This window comes from Mandrillus leucophaeus, unplaced genomic scaffold (assembly GCF_000951045.1).
Source record: "Mandrillus leucophaeus isolate KB7577 unplaced genomic scaffold, Mleu.le_1.0 Scaffold250, whole genome shotgun sequence".
NCBI lineage: Eukaryota > Metazoa > Chordata > Mammalia > Primates > Cercopithecidae > Mandrillus > Mandrillus leucophaeus.
In genome coordinates, this window is record NW_012102588.1 from 1352436 (window position 1) to 1378071 (window position 25636).

The following is a 25636-nucleotide window of genomic DNA, read 5'->3' on the forward strand; positions in this document are numbered from 1 at the left end:
TCATTTTCCTCAGCAAACTAATGCAGGAACAGAAAACTAAACACCGCATGTTCTCACTTTAAGTGGGAGCTGAACGATGAGAACACATGGACACGTTGTGGGGGGACCAACATACACCAGGGCCTGTGAGGGATGGAGAGGGAGAGCATCAGGAAGAACAGCTAATGGATGCTGGGCTTAATAGGGGGTGATGGGATGATCTGTGCAGCAAACCACCATTGCACATGTTAATCTATGTACAAACCTGCACATCCTGCACATGTATCCCTGAACTTAAAATAAAAGTTGAAGAAAAAAAAGAATTTGGTATTTGATTTAAAAAGCACTAGGAATTTGTAACTACCTTGGTTATTTATAAGATAAAAATTACATGTTGATTCATAGTATAAATATGGAGCTATTAATTTGTAAAGTGGTCTGTAATCAATTTTTGTCCATTATTCCTAATGTCATTCTGTAAAAGGTCTTCATTTCCCTGCTCATTTTTTCAGATAGGAAGCCAGAAAGACACAAAAGTAAAATTCAGTTAACACAGCTAGATGATAGTAGTAACTTGCCTGGCTGTATTAGCATAGGAACGGAAGCCTCCTGCATTCTAATCTTTCTAAAATTAGCCAACTGTGATGGAAAGAATCATTCATTCCATAAATCTGCCCTGAACAGAATTATGAGCAAGCAGAGACAAGCTAGCACTGGCTTCTTTTATCTTTGCTGCCATGACTGGCATTGAATTTGAAAGGAAGAGCTACAGCAAAGGCAGGGGCTCTGAGCAAGGGAAGACAGTGCATTCACACTGAAGACAGGGGCCCTTTCCTGTGTTTCCCCAGCCATTCACAAAATTTAGGCAGTTCTTCTACATTCAATAAAACCAATTTAAGAGGTGTTTTGTTTTGTTTTGTTTTTTTTCCCCAGAGACTATTCATTTACTTTCCACATCTGATTAGCCATTCCCTTGTCACATCTGAAGAGGCCTCTGGACTGAGCAAGTACCTAAGTCCAGCTCTGCCTGGTGTTATCCAGAAAGATCAGCTACCGTGCTTTGGAGTCCGTGTCACTGAAGAGGCTTCTGAAAGAGACAAGGAGTGTCACAGGCCTGGGCATCAATCCCCACCCTGCAAAGGAAAATTCTCACTTGATCTGGGATTGTCTCCCTCGGCTCTCTAACGTCCTGAAGCACTCCTTAGATGAAGCAGAACCCAGGTGACTCCTGTGTCAATGCACTTCCAAGACACTAGGAGATGGCAGATGTCACCAGCCATCTCCTGCTCGCCTGCTGTGTAAATGAACCTAACATAGAACAAATTGCTTCTTAACAGGTTTTATTTTTTGTAAGTAAATGATGAGAGAAAAAGAGAACAAGTTTGTGCAGAGCCCATGAGGGGAAAAAGATCACTACACACTTATTTTAAAGAAGAATTTGTGTGAAGTTAAAGTTTCCTGAATGCAAGGCTACCTGGGAAAGAAAAGGATCTGCAAATCTATAGGCTGTTGGGGGCTCTTGGATGTTTTCACAAAATAAAACAAAAACAATGACAAAACCCCGCAAAAGTTACTATATCTTGAGCCATAATAAGGTTGAAGATATAAGAACATTTGTAAAGACTTGGAACAACTTTTACCTATGTTGTATGTTTACTTTCTCATGATGCATCCTTTCATCACATCATTTTCAATGACTATGTATGAAGCAAAGGGTGGAAGATACACTCTTCTGATTTTTTTAAAGGTAGGTCTTTGGAAGGAAGATAAATCTATAAACATAAAACATAGCACCTTTAATGAAAGCAGCAGTAACAATAATCAGTCCAGTTCCAAGGTTAGAAAGTCATTTAATGAGAAGACCCAGATCAACAGTTGTCCAGTTGGATCCAGCAGGGTGTTACTAGGGTTTACTCAAGAAAGGAAAAGTTTCATGGCCAAATGCATTTGAGAAAATATTGGACTAAATGTTCTGTGTTTTCTATTTTTGTTTTTGTTTTACTTCAAGGCAACTGAAAGCCTTATCAATGTTTCAACATGTTTAGTAAATCTCAAAGCAGAGATTAAATATAAAGCATTTCCCAAATTTATTTGATCACAAAAACCTGTTATTCCTGGAGAATCTTATGAGATTAGGTTCTTCAGCTTACATTTTGGGAAATGCTGAACTAGATTATAAGACAAATCTATAAATTTCTGTAAGGAAGAAAGAGAGTGAGGGAGAAAAGAAGCGAAGAAATAACAAAATGCAAAATCTTAGCTCACCTAAAGTTGCAAGCATCTTATGAAAACACTGTTCATACAATATTTCTAGATGTAAAGAGAGAGGGAAGTGTTTGGCATAAACTAAAAAAAAAACAACAAATAGTAAGTGTGACGAAAGCACTTAGCATTGTCACCCATAACTCTCTTGTCTACCCTAGCTCTCTTGTTTATCATATTTACTTTTGAAACTAAAAACTAAATATAAATAAATATACTAAAAATTAAAATAAATGATGGCAATACAATGTTAAGGTTATGAATAATCAAACTCTGTCTTGGATTTGCCCCCTGAGAACTGACTGGACCCACCCATACTCCATATCTCCCTCTGCACACAGGCAGACTGCAAACACCCATTAGTATTCTCAGCAGCCACTCGAGACCTCCTGGATCCTTTGGGTTAGCATTGATCACACCAGGCACCAGGCTAAGCACTTAGAGTACACTATCTCATTTAATCTTTACAACAACTCCATGAAGCTGGGGTATTGGATTTTATTGTATGGTACTATGGTCTCAATATGTCCTTTTGAAATTTATGTTAAACCCTAATTTCCATTATAGTGATATTAAGAGATGGGGCATTTTGAGAGGTGATTAAGTCATGATGGCTCTGCCTTCATGAATGGGACTAGTGCCCTTATAAAACAGGGTGAAGGGCACATTCTTGCCCCTTCTACCATATGAGGATAATTCACCCCTTCCACCATGTGAGGATGCAGTGAGAATGAGGAACAGGCTTTCACCTCACTGAATCTTCTGGCATCTTGAACTTGAACTTCCCAGCCTCCATAACCACGAGCAATAATTTTCTATTATCTGTAAATTACCCAGTCTAAGGGATTTTGTTATGGCAGCCTGAATGGACTGAGACGCATGGATAAGGAAGTGTGAATTCAGCAGACAGGCATTAACTTTCTCAAGGGAGTTATATTTGCCAGTCTGGAGCTCCTTCTCTGATACACTGCACTATGTTCTTTCCACTTCCTTATTCTCCTAACTCCTTTTATGTCCACCTCTGAACTTCTGGCCTCTGTGATGCCCTTGGTCTCTCAGACCTCAGGCTGGTCTTGGCCTTTCAACCTTGCCTTTCACTATCAGATGCAGGTGTGTCTGTCCTGAAACCCAGCTCTGGCTCTGGCAAACCAGTTGACATCAATCATGTGGCTGGAACCTTCTTCAGAACAATGGCGGCCAGGGCGAGTGACTCACTTCCATTCAGTCTCTATCTTTGGGGCAGATCCACCATGAGACATAACTTACCAGAAATCCAGTTACAAGGAGAAATGAGTATTAAAGACTAAGAAACACATTTTGCAGCAGGCCCTTGCTGTACTGCAGCAGTGTCCATACATAGAGCAGCTGGAACAGAGGTCACAAGCTCAGAAGCTTCTCTGAGGCACGCAGGAAATTTAAGTAGATACTATGGTCTGCACTGGTGGGGACTGTGGAAATTGGAGAGCAGGTGCCTCATCTAAACAGCTGATTGTTGCTCAGCTGTTGTTACCATATTGGGAATTCGAGCCTAATGATATCTGGTATTCCTATTTTCAAAAGAAGTCAGGAAATGCAGATTTCTACATAAATTTTTCAAACTTCTGAATTGTGTATGGGCCATACAAAATACAATTGCAGGCCAGTGAACACCTTCTGATCCAGAATAACGATCTGCGAGACAAGTTGTTTGTGAGGCAACATTACGTAGTAGTTAAAAGCACACAATTTTTGAGCCAGACTGCCCATGTCCAAACCCTGGTCCCATCACTCACTAGCTTTCATTTCACTTCTCTTTGTTTAAGTTTCCTCATCTGTAAAATAAAAATAATATCGATACCTACCTCATAGGGTTTCACAAGCATTAAATAAATTAAAACCCATAAAATGCTTTCAATACTATCAGGCATTAAGTTACATGGTAAATAAGTGTTTAAAACAAAAGTTCAAAGATAATAAACAAGAAAACAGAAAACCTGATAGGCCAGCTTTGGAACCTTCTGGATGGCAGATCTATTAACATTTCTCCCTTTGGCTGGGATGAAAAGACATTTGGGAACAAAAGATCCCATAAAAATAAATGAGAAGTGAAACACCTTCATTATGGCAATTTTGGTGTCAGAGCCTAAAAGATAGAGGGATCAAAATATTACAGTACTAAAATCTGATGGTTTCAGGTAGCAATGAGATTTAAGCTTATTAAAATGTATTTATTTCTGGTGTTAATAACCCTTCACAAGACCTGGGCAATTTTGAAAGAAGAAAAGAAAATGGTTCTCCCTGTGGACAAGAAGAAACAAATGACTATTTAATTTTCTAATTTGGAGTGAACTAAGTTGATCCCCAGGTTTTTGCTGGGGGCGCCAGGGCGGGGGAGTCCAGTGGAAAGCAATTGCTAGAGAGTGGGGCTTGTTCTTTGCTAACAGAAAAGGTGCAGAGTGTGGAATGAAAACTCAATAGCCTCCTCTCTTCTCAAGAGACAATAGACTTCCATCTGTTTAAACCTCCCCAGGGGACCCTGCTTACCCCCATTTCCATTTACTCTCCTTTCCACCAACCTAGGGTGACATTAAGAAAACCAAACCCATTTGAAACACAAACTCTTACACATCGAAAGTCAGGGGAGAAGCCTGGTTGACCTGTAAGCCACTGCATGAGGCACAAAGATGCAAAAAGGAACTTTCAGGAACAACTGCTGCTCCCAGGACTCTATGCCAGATATAACATCTGCTTTGGCGCGAAAGCAGGCTGGAGCCCCCTAAGAGGAGGAATATAAAGTATGTTTAAAATGCGAAACATGGTGGCTCACGCCTGTAATCCCAGCACTTTGGGAGGCCGAGGTGGGTGGATCACGAGGTCAGCAGATCGAGACCATCCTGGCTAAAATGGTGAAACCCCGTCTCTACTAAAAATGCAAAAAATTAGCCGGGCGTGGTGGCGGGCGCCTGTAGTCCCAGCTACTAGGGAGGCTGAGGCAGGAGAATGGCGTGAACCCGGGAGGCGGAGCTTACAGTGAGCCGAGATCGCGCCACTGCACTCCAGCCTGGGCTACTGAGCGAGACTCCGTCTCAACAATAATAATAATAATAATAAATAAAAATATTAAAAAATAAAATGTGAAACCTTTAGTTCTACTTGCTCTTTACTCAGAAAGGCGAGAGTATTCCCTTGTGCCAATGAAGTCTCTCTGAGTCGTTTGCACTATTGGCAGCAGGCACTGCGGTGGGTAGCTACTAGGGTCTGCGCTTGAAGTGTGCACCAGCTGCTGCCCTGGAGGTGAGTGTTGGTCCCTGCATAAGAGCAGCCGCCTTTAAACAGATCAAATGAGTATCATGATGACAGCTGTCTCACTCTACTTTCAATCTGGTTTTAATTTGGTTACTTGAAACCTAAGACACTAAACAGCATTTTAGGGATGAATTGCATTCCTGAAGCCCATGGGTCAGAAAGCTCCTACATTCACTTTTACTGTCCCTGTACTTTTTCTCTCCCACTTGCTGCCTTTCCACTTCCCCTCATTTCCTGCATTCTTAATATTCTATTGTCAAATTTTCCTGTTCTTGACAGCAAGTCTTTCCTTTTTCTTGATGCTTTATTCCTTCTCGCATAAGACCAGAAATTGATCAATAGCTCATTTAAGTTCCAAACTGTATTTTACTGCTGAATAAACATATAGTTTTCCTAGACTCCCATGACAAAAAAAATGGGACTTATGCTTAAATTCAGGGCTAGCACACCGATTATCCCAAAGTATAACAACATATTTTGATATAACATCATATAGCTTTAAAAAAATTTCACAAAGTAACAGAGTAAGATTGGGCATCTGAATCACATGTTTAGGAACTTGCAACATTCATTCATCTTACACGATAAACCTCAACGAGTATCTACAGGTAGCATGCACTATTAGGTACTGGGGATACTGAGATCAATAATGCCATTGTGTTGGTCCAACTGGGGAAGACTGGCATGCCCACACAAATATAGCAGCAAGGGCAGGGTTGGGTTAGAAGTGAGCACAGTGCTTGGACATATGGGTGAGAGCCTCTTGATGAGGTTGCTGGGGAGGAAGAGGAATGGAGGGAAGAAGACGAGGAGTCAGAAAAGACACAGGGAAACAAACATGAAGAATGAACAAGTGTCAGGTAGTCAGACGGGACCAGTATCCCTAACAAGAAGAAGAGTAGTTGCAAGTAATGGAGAGGGAGCACACCCTCTTCTCTTCCAGACACTTAGGAGAATAATACCCCATCCCCCTTGCTTTTGGATAGGACTATATGACTAACTCTAGCCAATGAGTTGTGAGCAGAAGTGATATTTGTCACTTGCAGGCCAGAGCACTTGATTGCTGATGTGAGATCCCTCAGTCTTACCTTCTCCCAGAAGTGAATCATCATAGGATGAGAGGCAGCCTAGAATGTTGAGTGTACATCTAAATGAGCAACTCCAGAGAGTCATTTGTACCCACAGAGGATTTCATGTGAGTGAGAAATAAACTTTAGTTTCAATAAACCACTGAGACTTGGGGGGCTGTTTGTTAGAGCAGCATAATATAGTCAATCCTGATAGAAATGGCCACATTTAAAGACATGGATATACTCAAGAAATTGAATCTCAAGTTTAGAGGGGATGATAAGAAGAATTTGCAATGATCATTACACATCTTGATAGAGATGCATCAGGGCCTCAGATGGAAGGTAGAGTACAAGTACATAGGTGGAAAATGACATTATGGGTATAGAGAAAACATGAAACCTAAGAAAGAAATCAGAGGGAATAGGGATGATCCCCAGAACCAACAATGAGGGGCCAGAAAGACAGAAATAAAAGACAGCGATGTCTTAGAAGCTCAATCTCTTAACATATCTACTGTATTATTGATGTCATGTTATTTGCTTCTAATTATAAAGTCTTAGTAATCATTTTCCCTTCCTTTATTTGAAGTCCAGAGATGATCAAATAGAGATATCTTCATGAACACTCATACTTCTTGCTGTGACACCCTCAGGGTTTAACCTCAGGCTGTCAGTGGGTTTCAGACTCACCTCTGCAGGACACCAGGGGTTCCCTGGAGGCAGCTTTGGAAGAGGAAAAGATGAAGAATGGGATCTAAGTTCCAACCCTGGATCAACTACAGCAGCTCTGATCTTGCATGTTTCTTGTTTTGTTTGTTTTTGTTTGGTTTGGTTTGGTCCTTTTTAAGACAAGGTCTTGCTCTGTCACCCAGGCTGGAGTGCAATGGTATAATCTTGACTCACTGCAACCTCTACCTCCCAAGCTCATATAATTCTCCCACTTCAGCCCCCAGAGTGGCTTGGACCACACGCGCATGCCACCATGCCTGGATAACTTTTATATTTTTCATTGAGATGAGGTTTCTCTATGTTGCCCAGGCTGGCCTTGAATTCCTGACCCCAAGCCATCTGTCGATCTTAGCCTCTCAAAGTGCAAAGACTCCTTTACTGTCATTTTTTACTTGTCTGAGCCACCACGCCCAGCCTGATCTTACATGTTTCTACATGGGCTTATGTGTAAGATTTTATTTGAAGAAATGGTGCTGCTATTAAGAAAAAAAAAAAAAAAAGAAAACTGCTAGTCTAAGTGAACTAAAATATCAGTACTTATTTACATAAATATGAAAACTTATGGTATACTTAATGAGCCAATAAAATATCTTCTGTGGTAGAAAATCCTCCTCCTTAGCAAGGTATAAAGGAGTCCCTGGAATTCAGGCTCATCCTCCTTACCCAGCCCCATAGCTTGCTGCTTTCCACAAAGCCAGACCCAATCGCCAAATGCATCATAGCCATTCACAGTGCCACATCATGACACATACAGGTTGCTTATGATGTCCTGACTCCTTCCACTCCTCGCAAATTGCTGCCTCTCCATTAGGAGCCATTCAGATGCCCACCTTCAATAGAGTCTTATCTACTTTGACTCTCTCCCCACTCCTCAGGGAAACTATTCTTTCCAGTGTGCATACACTCACAGCACCTCACTAATACCTCTGGTATATTATATATGTGACTCTCTTCCCCACCATGCTGTGAGCTCTTTTACCTCTAATCAATTCCAAGTGTCCACTGAGTAAATAAATGAAGATAATTCCAAAATTGCTTGTGAACTAAGCATTGCTACCATAAGGCTGTATCATAGCAACATAGTGAATAAATAATAGGATGTTAAGATTTGCTTCAAATTTTAACTTTTTCTGAGTATATAACACTGTCCATCTTCCTCCTCTAACTCTGTCTCCTTTTAGATTCACAGTTCTTTTGATTGAGATAGTTTCAATAAGACCTATTTGGGAGCACAATTTCTCAGTTTCTCTTTGGCATGAATTTCCAGCATGGTTCCCATCCCAAACACAGTCTAACACTGACACAGCCAAGAAGACACAGATGCACATATCTACTCACTCAAAGGCATTCTGACTTCTCTCTCCCACAGAACTCTGACTTTTTACTGAGTTTAGTCTTCAAGCATAAAGCCCAAAGAAATAATATAATAGGGGCTTCAGACTTCTTTGCTAATCCCATTGATCCTACTAGCACACCTCCAGACAGCACCTTCGATTTGCTCTGCTATCTCCAGAGGAAAAGAAGGCAGAGATTTGCATGCAGAAGAGGACAGCAAGTCAAAGTGTGGTGATGGTTGAAGCAGGGGGAGATGTCAAGTCAATGGAAGTAAAAGAGGGAGAACAAGATAGAGTTCTTTCTTCTTTCAGCATCAATAATTAATCCAGCTTCGGAGAGTTTTGGGGGAAACTATAAGTTAATTAAATTAAAACAATTAATAAGTTGGCCAACCTGTTTTGGTTAGCCCAAGACTTTCTTGGATTTAGCACTGAGTATTCCACATCCCAGAAAACCCATTAGCCCCAGGCAAACCAGTTCGCCATAGCAATGCGATATAAAATATTTCCTGACAAATTAGCAAAGATACAAATATGTACTTATAATACCTAGTGTTAGCAAGGATGCAGAGTAATGAGCACTGACATTGTCAATGGGATAGACATTGAATCAGTGTTTTTGGAGAGCAATTTGGTTAAAACAACAAAACAAAACCCTTACTAACATATATACAAACTTCATGTTAAAAATGGCAAATTAAATACACCTATTGGTATCGTTTCCCAGTCAAAACTCTAATAAAACGACAGTAAAAGAATGTAAAAATGTAAATACACACATGAAAGAGGATGAAGAAGAGACAACATCAGAAGAGAGATATCAACAAATTTTCAGAAAATGGAAAGCAGTTTCACACGTGGTTGGATTTACAGAGTGGAATAAAACTGAAATTATCCATCTGCAGTGATTGAAGTCAATGATTTGCCCTTCAAAAGCCAGAAAAATCTCAGGAACGACAGGCACCAGATCCCTCTGAAAATAAAGGTGAGAGGTGGAACTGAAAATAAGAAGGGTGATAAAAAGGTAGTTAGAAAGCATTTTTGTTCCAATGCACTCTTCTCTACCCCACAGTTAGGCGACTTCCTCCCCTATCCCAAACTGATACTGGAGGTTTACTTACAAGAGGCTGAACCAGAGAGGTTCTGAACAAAAGGCACAGCAGGGAGTGGGAGTAAGACCAGAGACTGAAAATGGGATTCACAGTTCCCATCCTGTACTCAGCATCTAGAATGTCAGCAGTCTGGCAAAATATTGGAGGATTTCTCTTGGAAGAAATAGAATAGCCCTAGGGAAAAGTCTACAGTACAGATATTTATGGGTTCCTCAACAAAATGAACAAGTGTCTGGATGATAGCCCCAAGGAGAATCCCAAGGAGCTCCATTCCTGCACACAGAGCTTCCAATGAACTTGTTAGTATTGTGCACTTAATTATGAATGGAAAACAGAATGACCAGATATTTGAGAACAATCTCCAATGAAAGACATGCAACAAAACAAGAGGAGAAATGAACTTGGAAGAAACAAAAAATGTCAGAGGCAGAAAAAATTTAACAATTGTGATGGTTAACCTTGATTGGATTGAAGGATGCAAAGTATCATTTCTGGGTATGTCTGTGAGGCTGTTGCCAAAGGAGATTAACATTTGAGTCAGTGGACTGGGAGAGGCAGACCCACCCTCAATCTGGGTGGGCACCATCTAATCCGCTGCCAGCATGGCTAGAATAAAGCAGGCAGAAGTTGGAAGGACTAGGCTTGCTGAGTCTTCCGGCCTCCATCTTTCTCCCGTGCTGGATGCTTCCTGCCTTCGAACATCAGACTTCTAGTTGTTCAGCTTTTGGACTCTTTCACTTACACCAGTGATTTGCCAGGGGCTCTTGGGCCTTCAGCCACAGACTGAAGATTGCGCTGTCGGCTTCCTTACTTTTCAGGTTTTGGGACTCAGACTGGCTTCCTTGCTCCTCAGCTTGCAGATGGCCTATTGTGGGACTTCATTTTGTGATCATGGGAGTCAATTCTCCCAATAAACTCCCCTTCATATATACATATATCCTTTTAATTCTGTCCCTCTAGAGAACCCTGACTAATACGATGATAATTAATAGCCTCAGAAAGGCATAAGATACTATATCCATGACCAAGAATAAAAGGCTAGATAAAGACCCCTTAGCAAATTAACAAAGAGATTCTAGAAGCTAAATGCATGATAGCAGAGATTTTTTAAGTTTAATAAACAATTTTGGAGACACAATTTAAGAAATCTTCCTACACATAGTATAAAAAGAAAGAAAAGAAGTGTGAGGAAGAAGAACAGAGAGAAAGGATAAGAAGAGTAGTGCATTAAACCAAGATGTCCTTGTTCTATTATGAACAATAGAAATTCTGGAAGAGAAACTATCAGCATGTTCCCAAAACGGTAATATAAGAACATTTCCCAAAACAAAGGGCATGAGCTTCCAGACTAAATGTGCCCATGTGCCCAAAGGCCTGGCACAATAAATTTTTAGAAGACCCCAATAGGGCATATCATTGTGAAATTTTTAGAATGTCAGAGATAAAGAGTAGATTCAAAAGTTTCTAGAGATACATGACAGGTTATTATTTTTTAAAGGCTTAGAAATCAGAATTGCAGTTTTGAAACTTCAAAAGCAGCATTGTACTTAAGAAGACCATGGATCATTGTCTTCAAAATGTTAAGAGGAAATGATTTCCAGTGAAGAATTGTATTCCAAGCTAATACTGAAATCAAGAACTGGACCATGATAAATATCTTTTCATATATCTTTTCATACATGCAAGTATTAAAACTTACCTCCAATGCACGCTTTCTTAAGCTGCTGCCTCAGGAAACTACCGGAGGTTAAGTTCTATAAAAACAAGGATTAAAACTTGGAAAGATGAGGACCTGAAGGCCATGGAGGACATCCAACACAAGAAACAGGGGAATCCTCCCAAGGTGATGATGAAGTGGATTCTCAGAACAAAAGTGTGTTGTAGGTTTAGAGAATAATCACTCCTGACTGACACAGGAGAGCAGAGAGTTCCATAAAGACAGCTCCAAGAAACACACAAGAAACCACTAAAGCACCAGAAATGTTGACCCTTACTGAGAAAATTGTTCTCCTCTCTTGGAGCTATAGCCATTGGCAATTAAGTCCAGGAGAATAAAAACGTTGTACAAGAAAGGAAACGCAATCACCACATCTATCTATGTGGCTCATATGTTAGCTATAATGAGTCAACCATAATGACATAAACAGTGAATACTGTTTTAACCCATAATTGTGATAGTATTATATTGGGAAAATGGGAGTAAGAGAAGGTGTGCACTGGAGAATTGAGGGAGAGTAGGGGAATGGGGGAATGAGAGGAGCTAAATCATCATCTTCCATTATAAGGAGATTGTGTCCAAATTGAAAAATCAAGAAACAGCAGTATATGCAGATTGTTTAGAAATATGGAAGCAATTGTGAGCTATAATTGCTTGTACTGGCCTCTGAAAGCTGAATGTTAAATTTTTAGAAATTTTATAAGCTGGTTGTTAAACACAGTCATTATTTAGAATTAAATTATATAAGCTTATGGTTAAATAAATTATATTTAAAAGCCAAGATAATACATTTAAAAACTCATCACTCCTCTAGAATTCGAAAAGCAAGGAAAGGATTCTCCCCTGGAGTCTCCAGAGGGAACCAGCCCTGTCTACACACTGATTTCAGCTCAGCATGTCTGTTGAGACTTCTGACCCCCGGAATTGTAAGATAGTAAATCTGTGTTACTTCAAGTCATTAAGTTTGCAGTAATTTGTTATACTAGCAAAAGAAAACTAATATGGGCAACTTTGTTCCTCTTGATTTGGGTTGTCAGTGGGGCTGAAGGGGAGGAAACTGAGAGACCCCTGACCCAGGGGAAGTTGACTGTGGAGCTCACTAGATTCCTGCCACCCTCCGAGTCAGTGGGGTTTCTCAGCTTACACTGGGAGAGCCCACTGTGGCTCTAGCCATCAGACCACACTACATACAGAACTGCTAAAAACAGGCGTGGAACACACAGGTGGGAGGAGCCGTGGGAACAAAGACCTCATGAAAAACCTGGAAGACATAGTCTGAGCAAACCAAAGTCAATATGTTAAGCCCATATGCGTGATATTTAAAAAAAAAAAAAGCAAAAAAACCCAGCTCACCAAAGTATACAAGTGCCCTACCTCAAGAAAAGTAAACATGAAAATTGCAGTCTAAAAGAACAAATACATCCAATGGTAACGAATCATTAGACAGCTCTGTGTTGAGCACCTGCTATAATGTTTCTATTGTGTTCTCTCATATGTTGTTGCATTTCTCGTACCTATGATCCCATCTGAGACCCTATGCATTTGTAAGATAGGAAAGCAGATGAGAAAATTAATGTTCAGCAAAAGTAGGTGCCTTGTCGACACAAGTTAGCTGTTAAGGTTGCGTGTGTTCCCAGGTCTCGACTTCATGTCCAGGTACTATTTACCTTTTCACTGCACAGTGCTGCAGTAAATAGAAGATACATTTCCTTGCCCTCAGGGAGTTTGTAATCATTTATATCACAATTATATAACTGTCATTTAAAATAATAATAATAATTCCACAAATCTGCAAAAGGATTCATCACCAGGCTGCCCTTAAGTAGCAAACAAAACTGTTGCATTCCATGATACGACCAAGTATTCATGCACAGGTTTTAAACTATCACGTCTGACAAAGAATTAGAAGTTACTGTGCCTTAAAATCAATCCAAAACAAACGATTGACTTCCACAGATATTACAATATAAGTTAAGAAGAAATGAATAAAACTATAAAAATTTGTTTTAGTTGCAGTTTTTCAGGAACACTGTTTTTATATAAAGTAAATCTACACGATAATTAATAAACTACTTACGGCAATTGTGATATTTTCTAGGACTTACAGGATTTCCCTTAATCAAGTTTGAGGCTACAGGCATAACGTTTTTTTAGGAGCTGGTTCCAAATGAATGGTGTTTTAATTACGATCCATGAAGCCTCCTTAGTATTAATCTTTCAAAGTCTTGTACAAAAGTTAGAAAATGTTTAGCATGTGCTTCACTTTGCTATGATTTTTCTAAAAGCAACTTATTCAAATTACAAGCAAATAGTAACTAGTGATTAATATCTAATAGCATAATAAAGGAGGCAGTCAATTTTAACTAAAATTTAAAAAAATGACAAATATCCAAGTACAGCTGTGTACATTTCTCACTGACTTTGATTGCTGCCATTTATCATTTAATCTCATGCTAGTTTTCTCTAACAGGGACAAATAGAAAATCCCTCCCTCATTTGGGGAAGAGTCAAAGTTAGGTCACATGCCCTGTCCTTGGCTCCCTGGGATAAGCGCTATGTGACTAAAGAAAAATTTTTCCAGCTTTCTCTGACAGCTCACTCCCTTTTAAAAAGGCATTATTAATAACACATATTTGTTAGCACTTATTAAGCACTTACTGTCTCCCAAGTACTCTGCTACAAACTTTTTCATATTATTTCATTTAATTTTCACAACAACCCAAATGAATCAGGAGTTTCTGTCATCTTCAGACGTGAAGACCCAGGAAGAAAAGTCAAGTGTGTAAGTCCTCACAGCTACTGAATGATGGTTCTAAAATCAAATCCAAGCAAGCTGACCCCGGAGCCTGTTTCTCCACACTGTGTGCTCACTTCCTCAGAACTCCCACCCAGCTCCCAAACCTCCTCCTCACTCCATCACCTTCTCATTCCCTTTCATCCGGGAATCATTCTCAAGGCGCGAGGGGTGGTATGGAGGAAGATCGGAGCCTATCTCATCTGTGACTATTTTCTTATCAACCTTGGGGTTTTTCTTTGATCAACTAGATTTACCCACTCAATCCAGATATTGGTTCTGTAACTGTAGGGATGATGTTTCTTTCCATTTGCCAACTTGGCCTCTGCCAAAGTCTTGCTTTCAATTTTTAAAAAAGATTGTATCACCTCTATCCCCTCCCCTTTCTTTTTGAAATGTTTTAAACCATGTTTCTCACTTTTTTTTTTAAACCCAGGCTTCCTCTATCATCATCTGCCGTCTCCCAACAGCCAGGGGGATTTAGGCTGGCATTCCATTCTGTGGTTGGTATTCTTAAAATAATAGGGGATTGGAAATTTAGAGATGCTTCCATGGGAGGGCAGGTCTCCATTCCTGCGTTGAATGAAATTCACTTCCTTATCATTCCATGTATTAATATCATATCAGGTAACCATTAAATGCTTTGAAAAACACAAAAGCACTCTGAGAGGCTAGAAAGCTATGGGTGAGAGTAGGGAGGACTATTTCAGACAGAGGGGTAGAGGAAGGACTTTCTGAGGCAGTGACATTTGACAAAGATCTGGATGAAATGCGGGAGTGAGTCATGTGACCATTGGGGGAAGACTTACTTGGCAAGAAACGGCAAACCAGGGTTGTGGTTTAAGCACTTAGGGAGGGGAGCTTTCAAAAAATGCTGATGCCGGCTTTGCATCCCTGAGCAATGAACTGAGAATTCCAAGGGGATGGGCCCCGGGCATTAGTGTTTTTTTTAAATCTCCCCACGTGATTCTAACATGCAACAGAAGAGAGAACTAAACTACATTAACCAACCATCAGAACAGCACCTTGTAATCAGATAGTATTATATACTTTCCCAAGCATTTATATGTCCTGTATATAATTTCAATTAAGCTCAATCAATCTATAAGACACTTAAAGCAAATCTACTTACTGCCATACGGTGGCTCAGAGAACATAAAACGTTCCACTTCAAGTCGCCTGTGGAGTGGTGAGTTCCAGTTTCCTTCCAAGAGGCTAAGTGTGTGCAAATGTGTCTACTCGACACACAAGGATATCAACAACCAACGACAAAGCGCGACCATGACCTACAAAAGCCACAGTGCATGTGAGGGTGATGGAATGCCAGTGCTGATGGGGGCTAGTGGGATTAATTATGGATGCCTCCATGGAAAAGTAGAATCTTAAATGCTGACAGAGGAAAGGAGAGAGATCTGGAGAGAGAGAGGTGAGACCAGCATTTTAAGGTAACAACAAACAGCATCTTCATAAAGACTTGACAAGAAAAGCCATATTTTATATGATCTGATAGGATTGTTCCAATTTTCTTTCTTTCTTTTTTCTTTTCCTTTTTTTTTTTTTTTTTTTTTTGAGACAGAGTTTCCCTCTTCTTGCCCAGGCTGGAGTGCAATGGCATGATCTTGGCTCACTGCAACCTCTGCCTCCCGGGTTAAAGTGTTTCTCCCGTATCAGTCTCCTGAGTAACTGAAATTACAGGTGCCCACCACTACACCCGACTAGTTTTTGGTATTTTTAGTAGAGACAGGGTTTCACCATGTTGACAAGGCTGGTCTCGAACTCCTGACCTCAGGTGATCCACCCACCTCAGCCTCCCAAAGTGCTGGGATTACAGGTGTGAGCCACCGCGCCCGGCCGGATTGTTCCAATTTTCTAGAAGGACAAAGAGTACTTGTAATCTTTATCTATCTTAAATGAAGGACTCAACATAGATTTGTTCATGAGTTTATAACAGACTGGTTAGAATGATATTTTTATTATAATAAGTGCTCTCATCAGCAGATGGGACAGTTCAAGGACTCAACAAGAAGTAAGGGGGTTCTAGTTTCTCCCTGATCATGGACAGATATGCACACAAGAGCATCTAAGACTATGTGTATAAATATTCTACATCCAGAATAATAGAGATTTTGAATGATGAAAACTCACATGTTTCTAATTTCATTGTAGCCAAAGACATATTTATTATTATTCCCAATTTTATACCAAAGAACCAATCAAATAAAATGATTTGAATTCCCTTTCCTGTTGTGTTTGTTGGAGTTTGAGGCAGAGAAGTCAAATCTTTTCCCTGAGTTTGTGTTTAGGAGGACTCCTGGAGGGCTATTCCTAGCCTCTCTTCTCCCTGCCTCACTGTCCTAGGGGAGAACCAGTGTTTTCTCTAATCAGTCCTTTGGGGATAGAAACTAGGAATGTGGAGCCTCAGCCCTTCCTCACTCAGTGTATCTCTTTGAGGTATTAACTGCCTGCAGGACACATGAACTCTTACACGGTCCCAGCCTGTGCTTTAGGGAGGCAGGGTTTATATTGTGGGGAAAGCTGCTGGGGTTTCCTTTCTCCTTTCTCTCTCTCTTTCTCTCCTCTCTCTTTCTGGGTGGCTGCAGTGGTAGTGTTTGTGCATGTGACATTTCTTTCATTAGGTGTGAATTCACAGGTCAAGCTCTCCAGTATGGTAGGTTTACTGGATCCTGGTGTAACTGAACTCAAGATTTTCTCTACCTACCCTCCTTTACTCAGTGTATTGTATTTGTGCTATGGTATTTGACAATAATAAATACTTGGTTTGGGGAATAGCCTTGTGCCTAAAATAATTTTTTTAGGAGCCACAGACTGTCTTATTTTTAATTTCAAGTGGATGGGGCTATTTCTATAATAATCTTAGGTCAATTATCAACTCTTCAGATGTATTGAAAAGTGATCCACTTGGGTGATCTTGTGTCTAACTCTACTTCCAAGTGCTTCAGTACTTGAGAGAACTATATCCATTCCTGGAAGACAGCCAGGCTAGGGCTGTTAAAGGAGCCTCAGTTGCACCCAGGCACCAGAGTGTCCATCAGTCTAGCTGAATCTACTCCTATCAAAGTCTCCATTAATTTCCATGTTGCTAAAGCCAATGGTCAATTCTCAGCCTTCACCTTTTCACCTCCCAGCATCATTTGACACAGCTATTCAGTGTCTACTCCACGAAATGATTTCTTCTTCCTACCTTCCCAAATGCTTGTTCTCATTTTCCTTTGCTGGTTCCCCCTCATCCTCCTGATCTCTACGTTGGAGTCACCCAGGGCTTAGATCTAGAAACTCTTCTTTTTTCTGTCCACACATACTTTCCAGGCAATCTCATCCAGTCCTATGGCTTTAGATAAAATCTACATGCTGAAAATCATCAGTTTGGCTCCTCTCCCCTGAACTTCAGATCCACACCTTCAAATACCTACTCATCTACTTTGCATGTCTAATCGATGTTTAGGACTTAACATGTCCCCAGATTGCCCCTTGATCTTTCCTTCAAATTCTGTTTCCTTCCCAGTCATTCCCATTCTCGTAATGGCAATTCCATTCTGGTTGTTTAAACCAAAACCATGGTGTCATTCATGACTTCTCTTTTCCTAACACCCCAGTCAGATACATGAGAAAATCCTGTTATATGAACTATCAAAACAGATCCAGAATCTGACCTCTTCTCATTGCCACCATTTCCACCACCAAATTTTAACACTAACAGCCATTCCCAGGGGTATCACAATGGCCTCCTAACTGGTGTCCCTAGTTCTGCCCTTACTCTCTTCAGCTTCTTCAGAATGCAGTAGCCAGAGAGGTCTGACTTAAACTTAAACAAGTCAGAGCATTTCACTTCTCTGCTCAGGATCTTCCAAGCACTCCCATCTTACTCAGAGTAAATGCCAGAGTTCTTATCTTTAAAGAACCCTCCACGCTCTAGCTCCGTTTTCTGCTCTGACCACCACCCTCTGCTATCCTCCATCTCTGTTCTCTCTGCTCCAGCCACTCCGGCCTTCTACTGTTCCTCAAGCACACCCAGCCACACCCAACACAGGCCTTTGTACTCGGCACTCCCTCATCCTTGCATGGTCTCCCACCAAGTATCTGCCAGGTTACCTCCCTCGTTTCCGTCAGGCTTTTCCTCAAAAGTCACCTTCTCAATGCAACTATCCTTGGCCATTCTATCTAAAATTTCAAACTGCCTCTACCTTCAATTTTCCTATGTGTTTTTCTCCTTAGCAATCATCATTACCTAAAATACTACATGTTTTACTTGCTTATGTTGTTCCCTATCTAAATATCAACTCCATAAGGACATGGTTGCCTCTTATTCACCGCTCTCCCCCAGGACCTAGCACTGTGCCTGGCGCACAGTAGAAGCTCCATAAAGAATTGTCAAATGATTAAATGACGATGAAGCAACTTCTTAGAAATTTCTGAAGTAATTTTGAACTTTACCTTTGTGATTGGAACTTTGATTCCTTTGGATTTTTAACTCCACAGAAGAGCTTTCAATTTTGGATTTTAATTTCTTTGGACTTTAACTTTGGAATTTTCACTGGCAAGGGGATTTAATTTGTAGCCTTTATTTTTTGTCTGTGAAATGTATCATGGAAAAGGGTTTATATAAATTGAAGTCATTGCCATATTGTGGACATTTTATTAATATTTATCATAAAGTTGTCATGTTATCTCCCTGCTGAATCTCTGATGATCCTACTGAACAATGTGACATAATTAGAGATGAATTTTTCAGCTTTGGGTAATTTAATTAATGCACCATCTCTAATGTGACATTGAAGTTCATTGTTCACTCATTCAATAAAATGTCACCTATGCCTAGGTATGCTGTGCTCATTCATTTGAACCAGGGGTCAGCTGCAAATTGAAGGGCTGAGGGCCATATCTGGTCCCCTCAACCCTTTTTTCTGGCTTGCACATTGTTTAAAACAAAATGAAAATAGATTTTTAGTTTTGCTAAGATGTAGCAACACTGGGCCTCTTCCCTGGCACTGTATGTCCACTGCCTCCTTTAGAAGGGACTGACAGTCTCCGTTTGACTGCGGTCCACCTCCAGGCATTCAATCATGCTGCTTGCCTGGCTGTTGGAGGAACACTGCTTGTAGATGTCAGCATCTGGCCCCTGCTTGGGCCTCTAGCCTTAGAGGGCCCCACTTTCGCCTTTTTTTGTCTGTGATCCTCCTCATGTGTCAAGGAATCTGAGAGCCCTGTGCCCACACTGAGCTTGCACTGATATTCTCCTAAACCCTGACAGCCCTCCAGGTACCAGGGATCCTGGAATTTCCTGTTCAATTGGTCTGAGCTGAAGAAGGAGAATAGGATCTGGAGGCAGGAAACCTAAGGCTGATTCATGCTGACTTCCTAGAACTAAATCAAAAGGAAAACCCCAACTTTTCACACCTAAGTAACAAAAGGACCAAAAGCTACTCCCTTTGCAAACCTCCCCCATTTCCGCCTGGCAGATGGAAAGTTGAAAGCACCTCTGATTAGTTGCTTTCCACAACCAATCAGATGTTTGCATAGTAGCATAATTTTGGGACTTCCTTTCAGCCTCTGATTGGTTGCAGAAAGCAACTCCTTGACACATGAGGAGGGGCACAGACAAAAAAAGGCTTTCTGCAACCAATCAGACTGATCACAGGCCACTACTTCATTTGCATGGAGTGTATGCCAAGTGCCTGATGGAAAACCTCTAGAGGGTATTTGGACCCCAGAGGATCCTGTAACCAGGGTCCTTAAGCCAATGCTCGGCCTGCTCCCACTCTGTGGAGTACACTTTGATTTTCAATAAATCTCTGCTTTCATTGCTTCATTCTTTCCTTGCTTTGCTGTGTGTTTTGTCTAATTCTTTGTTCAAAATGCCAAGAACCTGGGCAAATTGCAGTCAAGACCCTCTACTGGTAACAGAGCCACTCCTAGGATCTGTGTGAGCCCTTGCCTGGGGAGGTCCTCCCAAGGGCAGACAAAACAGTTCTAGTGTAGGGGGCAGTCATGGTAAAGGATGGAGCTGGAACAATGTGGGCCTGGAGAGTTCACACATGTGGTAGGCCTCCCAAAGACATCCACATCCTAGTTTCCAGGGCCTATGAATATGTTACTTCCTATGGTAAGCAGACTTTACAAATGTGATTAAGTTAGGGATCTCAGGAAGGGAAGTTTATCCTGGATGATCTGGACAGGCCCAATGGGATCACAAGAATCCTTACGAGAGAGAGGGGAGAGGATCAGAGTCAGTAGTAGATGTGGTGATGGAAGTAAGAGGTTGGAGTGATGAGATAAAGGGGCTCTGAGCTAAGTAAGGAATGTGGGCAGCCTGTAGAGGAGGGAAAAGGCAAGGGAAGACATTCTCCCCATGGGGCATTCAGAAGGAATGCAGCCCCCCTGGGACCTTGATTTTAGACTCTGATCTTCAGAAACACAAGATAAAAAATTGGCATGGTTTTAGGCCATAACATTTGTGGCTAATTTGTTACAGCAGCTACAGAAAACTAATACAGCCTGATTGCATGGGAGTCCTGCCACAAAGAGCCAGGGATGGGAAGGGGAGACAAGGTGAGGGGCTGCAGGTTCCATGTGCCTCTTGCCTCAGGCACCCTAAAATATTAATTGATAACAATAAAATCTCAAAGTCCTGTTTTAATAAAAGACTTAAACCAAAGTCTACACACGTATACTAATTTTTAAGTGTCATGTCTGTGTGATGACTAAAATTGTAGGTATTGTTAGCATAATGGCATTTAAGTAATCCTCCCATTTATGCATTTGTTATAAAATCATTCAGGAGTGTGTTACAAAGAATAATTTAATCAAATCATGATAAACCAGATGTAAGCAAGAAAAATATTTTATTGGGGCTTGATTTCATGTATCTTTTTGACAAGCTTCAAACCAAAATTCTCTGTATCAAATTTCTCGAATATTTACATGTGTTTTCTGTTTCCAGGAAACAGACACCATAATATTTTATTTTACAGTTTGAAAATTGAGGAAATTAAAAACAGAAAATATACTAGTTTATGAGCATGGGACAATACTAATTCACCAGAAGAGGGGACTCAGTTAGATGTTGTGTTCTTTCCAACTCAGCCTCCCATCACTCTCTTTACTTCACACACTTAAAAATTTCCCCCCATCAGAAATATAATGACGTCAATAGTTTAGATATAAAGAAAAATGACTTTTTCCCTACTAAAGAGCAGTGTTAGAAATGAGTGTTTCAGAGAAGGGACAGAACAAATACCTAATAAGAAAACCTTTTCCCATAGTTCCTGTCTTATCTTAGGGGATTCTATTAAAGTTTGATTTGGCTGCACATGTACTCACCAAGGTCCCTTTGTTCACATAAAGTTCATGTGAAACAAACAAGAATAAAAATCACATAAAAGAGAGTGCACTTAATAATCCTATTTTTTTTTTTTTTTTTCTGTTCCGATGATTTAAGTTGTTACTTTGTTTGAACCATTTCATGAACCAGGCAAGGGTAGCAAAGTGGGCTGTGAAACTCACTTTAACTCAGTGGCTCACACATATGCAGTGAATTCCCTTCCGGAAGAGGCCAACTCACCACTGCTGCTGCTGAGATTCATGTACTCTCCCCAAAGGTCTGACTTAGTCAAAGCATTGACATAGTCTTGAAAATTCTGAAAAGTGAAAGATGGTCTGTTTGTTTTGTTTTACTGGGGACAAAGGTCTGGAGAAATAGGATTTGGCCCACAGGTCAGCCTCTACAGAGACTCAAGAAATGAGAAGAGAAAATAAAGAGGGAATGAGGAAAGAAACAGTATCTAACAAAAAGGTTCGAAAAGGGTTCAAGGGACCATGCTCTGTACCCCTCCACCCAAAAAAGAAAATGTTCATGAGTTATCTAAAGAACATCTGGCCAAAACTGACCTGAAAAATGTAATTTCAGATGACTGTTCTCTCAAGTCTGGAAAGAAACCAAAACCTTATTATAAATATCCTAGTTGAGGTTTTAGAAAAACAGTATATGAAACTGCATTTCATGTGTTTGAGTACAATTTAATTCTTAGGTTTTTCCTAAATTCATCCCAGGAAACAGTAATTGATAGTATTCCTGGTACAGCTTAACCAAGAGCTTCTTGTCTTTTGGCCGAATCTGTCCTGTCTGCTGTATAGACCATACCTAATTTCCTCAGAGCCTCCCAGTTCCTATCCCCTTTTGGAAAGGATGGTAACAATATTAGCACTCCCTCTTTATAGGCACTATTTTTAAATAGAAAAATCTGGAAAAGCACAAAACAATACAGAAGGTTTTTCCAATCAGCCTTTGTGCAGCTGACTTGGCTCCTAACATACCTCCCTCCTCCTAATCAAAATTCTAGATTGGAACTCATCAGCTTCGACAGGGGCCCAGCACAATGCATGCTAGACCCCAACACAGTTCCCCTCAACAGGGCTGGGACCATCTGCAGGCACTTACTTCAGCTGTGTGCCAGGGGAGATGTTCCCAAACAGAGATATTTTAATCCTCTGGAATTCAGATTTTCTTTTTTTTTTTTTTAGCTGGTTTTAATTTTTTTTAGAGGAAATACTATAGTTTAAAAAAAGAGTTCCAAAATATTTAACGGAATTTCCAGCAATGATTATTTCTAAAATGTAAAGATTTGAAACATAATTTATACAAAACTAAAAACCAAAAGGATTCATTCTTGCTTTTTCTTTTTTTAAAAAATCTAGACAATTTGTCACAAGAAAGTTCAGCATGTGATAGCAGCTGCAGCCTCAGTCACCCTCAGAATTGCTGTCCCTCCTCATGGGGACAGAGCTCCGCACTGAGGACAGCAACACATCTTTAATCAGCTTCTTAGGATTTTCCTGCAAGTCCATCTTAATTGCTCCAGATTCAGACAGTTTTCACCCCAACTCATCTCTTGTCAGGTTCATGCCGCCAGATGCCAGAGGACTGATCAACTGAGCCTTGATGTCTCCTTCCAGGTAACAAATATCATGAGCAGATTCCTATCAGGATAATTGGGTATGCAGGTTGTTGAAAATGGCTTTGACAAATTTGACATCAGGAAACTTTCTGGCAAGTCCACTGAGGTGCTGATTTATCAGGGCACAGAGGGGAATTCCTTGTTTATAAAGGTGCAAGATGACCCACAAGCCCTCACCAGCTTTGGTAACTTCTTGAACATAATACTTCCTTGAGACCTCCAAAACTTCTCCAAATGTATTCTTCAGTTGAATTGCTTTCCACTCAGCGAGTCTCGGCCATCTGTACATTTCAATAGCATGTTCATCCTCCTCATTAAACTTGTCTTCATCATCCTCCAGCTCTTCCAAAGTCATATCTTTGTATGTTGTCACCACTGACTGCTGAAGGATGCACTGCTCCTCTTCTGCCTCCTCTTCCAATTCTTTTAGACTTTTCTTGGTGGGTAAGTTGCCCTTTTTGCCTAAGATGTCATTCCACACAGTGTCTGTGTTGGGGTCCTGCATCTTGTTTCCAATCGCTCAAGCCAGTTGTGCTGTGAAATTCAGATTCTCTAAAAACATGTTTACAATTTAAATTTGGCTGACCCTTGCAGATATGTGGGCCTAAGTCAATAAAATCTATATCATGATAAAGGCTAAGGTCCTTCCCTTTCTTAATTAAGTATGAAAAGATGCTAGGGAAAGTCTACAGTCATTTCTAACTCTTTCTCTCTGGTAGTCTTAGATCCATCTTTCATGCCAAAACTATATGTCATAGAGGAGCTGACCTGTTTAGAGCATGATTCCAAAGCAGGACGCATATTGAAGAATATCATACTTTGGGCCTCCAAGCTGAGCCCCTGTGTGTATCTAATCAGTTCTCACATCATAAGAGAGAGAGAATCCGAAAGTCCAAAATGAGGAGGAAATGAGGATCTCTGCAAAGTCTCTCAACTTCCACTAATGCTTTGCTGCTAAGAACAACTGCATTTCTCTGCAGCAGTTTTCCCCAGCACTCCTCTCACTTTTCTGCTGCTTTATTTTACTTCAGCTAATTGCTCTTTCCCTTCAGCATGTTCCTTTCCCATTGACTTCTGTTTTTTAAGCCAGCATAATACCTTTCTTTCTTCTTTCCAGCAGCCCTTGGCCTCTCGGGAAGGCTTAGTCATTTCTGCACTACATTCCAAATCAAAATAAAGTGAACAATCTCCAGTGCCTTGGAAAGGGCTCCCTTAGATTTTCATTGAGAATGGCTTTTTCTTTCCTCCCAAGGCCTAAGATCACTGGAAGGACACGGAAGGCAGTGAAGGCTCCAGAGCTCTGTCCCTCACCTTCACGGTGGTGTTTCCCAAAGTGTGAAAGGCAAACCACTAGAGTTACTCAAGACAATTTTAGTGGTGCATAGTTATGGTGGATTATGGTTGTGTATTTGTTTTCATGTGCTTTAGAAAACAGTATAGCGGGCATATCCAACTTCAAAGCTATTCACAGCTATAACTGCTGCTTAGGGCAGATGCAAGGTAAAAAATACAGAGAGGGAGTGGTCTAAAGAAAGACATTAAGTAAACAATAATATAGATAGAATGTGATATAGTAAAAATCGTGGAGATGGGACCTGAATGACAAAAGCCTGGGAAATGCTGCTTAATGGAAATGACTTGGATCTAGGAAGAATGGGACATGATGTCAGCTCTGGCCATACTGCCGCCCCCATTGCAAAGCCCTGAGCTTGGGGTAGAGGGTGGGAAAGCAGCTGTTAGCCTATGAATCACCAGGCTAAGATTCACAATTTCACACCAGGGACCAAAAATACTCAGAAATGTTTCTGAATGGATAAATCAACTTCATATTATGCTATAACCAAGGATAGCATTGCCATTAAATTTACGATTAGAAGCACCCCGATCCAAAACTCTTTCAGTGTGGAGGCTAAAGCCTGCAAAGGTCACATGATTTGGCCCAGTTTCACCCCAGGAAATAGTAGCAGCACTAGAACTTAGACCTCAAACATGATTCATTCTAAATCTTTCTACTACATTTTGCTGCTAGATGTCTTTCATATGCCCAAAAGTCTTAACTACTCCTGAATATAACTAGCTAGATTTCACAGAGTAGTAGGAGATAAAATCAGAGAGGTAACATGGGATGGGGGAGATTGTGTCAGAACTTGAAGGCCCATTTGAGGACTTTCGGGAGCTCAAAGGTGAAGCTGATAGCTGTATCTAGACACTAGAGAATTAGCAGTAAACAAGAGACAACAAACTTTTCCATTGTAAAGGTTTACATTTTAATGGAGGAGAAAATCTAGAATCTGAAATTGCAAATCACCTATGTCTAAATGCCAAATAAGTAATGGCCCAGGATGATAGGATCCACACTGGGAAGGGTTTCCATGGGTTATC

At 40.6% G+C, this 25636-nt stretch overlaps 1 protein-coding gene and 1 pseudogene across 3 annotated transcripts in view; both read right to left on the minus strand.

Annotated features, from left to right (window-relative positions):
• The window catches only part of NCALD (neurocalcin delta), a 439835-nt gene that overhangs the window by 169117 nt on the left and 245082 nt on the right, over positions 1 to 25636 (minus strand). The window lies entirely within an intron of this gene.
• Positions 23040 to 23784, minus strand: LOC105542105 (annotated as a pseudogene).